The 1380-nt window shown below is 35.2% G+C and overlaps 1 protein-coding gene across 1 annotated transcript in view; it reads right to left on the bottom strand.

Moving 5' to 3' along the window:
• The window catches only part of Tanc2 (tetratricopeptide repeat, ankyrin repeat and coiled-coil containing 2), a 345611-nt gene that overhangs the window by 262786 nt on the left and 81445 nt on the right, over positions 1–1380 (bottom strand). The gene's annotated exons all lie outside the window — the stretch shown is intronic.

Here is a 1380-nt window from a genome sequence, read left to right as displayed (position 1 = left end):
GACGTCCCTTCTCCCAACAGAGTTTGCCCTCAGGGTTAGGGACATCTAAAGCTAAAGGCTCTTTGCTCAGGTTCCCTCCCTTGAAGAAGTAACCTTCCTTAATAAAGCCTCTTACTTTGCTACTATTCATGTATTTCTGCCCAACTCCTTTTTCTGGGACACAAGAACCTAGAATCATTTCAAAGGTGCACACTGAACCCCCGTACCAGCCAATATCAGCATGCTCTCTATCTTGGTTATTTTTTACTTCTGCAATTGTAACAAAAAAAATAAGCATCAACAATGTACACATGAGTGTGCACATATTCCAACAAAACTATCCACAAATACTAAAATTTGAATTTCACACAATTTTCACATTATAATGAAAATGACATTTTAGCCTCCATATGGGCCATTTGCTATAGTTTTCTGGACCATCTTTGAGGTATACAAAGAATTCCTGTAAATGAGTAAGAAAAAGACAATCCAATAAAAACATGCATGAAAGTTATAAAGTTACTAATAGATAAAGAAACTATAAAGGTCAATAAACACATGAAAGAATATTAAACATCACTAGAAATGAGGAAAAATGATTAAATCAGTGAGATGTCACTTTTCACTCCTAAGACTGGTAAAAAAACTAATTCCTACTATATGAACATTGGCAGTACAGTAACTCTCTGGAAAATATAAATGCGCACAGTAACAACAGAGAAATAATCTAGCAAAGGTAAAACAAAGAATCCGTATCCTGGCAAATCCATTTCTGGGTACAGTACTGTCCCCACATAAAATCCTAGTATGCATACAAGGATACCCACTGCAGCACTACTTATAATCTCACACTCATATACTATCACCACAACTACCAAACAGAAATGAACTCAAATTTCAATTAAGAGGGAAATAAATTAAAGACTGATAAAAAATTGAACACTATGCATAAAAGAAGGTTAACATATACCAATGAAGGAAAAAACAGATTATAGAATACAGAAACAATTTTATTATTGCTCAGCAAACTTTTAAATATATTAAACTAAAAACTCCTCACAGTATATTTATAATGTACTTTTCAACTCAGAATAAGATTCAAACATCACTAGGTTGGGTGGTTTCTGGGGGTGGTTGTTTGATTACCAAATTCTAAATCTTTTAAAGTGTGCATTTACTACATCTTTCTATGTTAGAATCTATATATTTTTTTTGTTTTAAGAGATGGTTTCGTACAGCCAAGGAGGGCCTCACACCTGCTATGTAGCTGAGACTGGCCTTGAACTCTTAATCCGTCTGCCTCCACCTCAGGAGTTCTGGGATTATAGGCAGATACTACTACCATACCTAGCAAAATTAGCATTTTAGAAAACTCAAATTCGCCGGGCGGTGGTGGCGCAC

The sequence above is a fragment of the Microtus ochrogaster genome, unplaced genomic scaffold (assembly GCF_000317375.1).
Source record: "Microtus ochrogaster isolate Prairie Vole_2 unplaced genomic scaffold, MicOch1.0 UNK48, whole genome shotgun sequence".
Classification (NCBI taxonomy): Eukaryota; Metazoa; Chordata; class Mammalia; order Rodentia; family Cricetidae; genus Microtus; species Microtus ochrogaster.
This window is presented reverse-complemented; position numbering and strand designations above follow the sequence as displayed.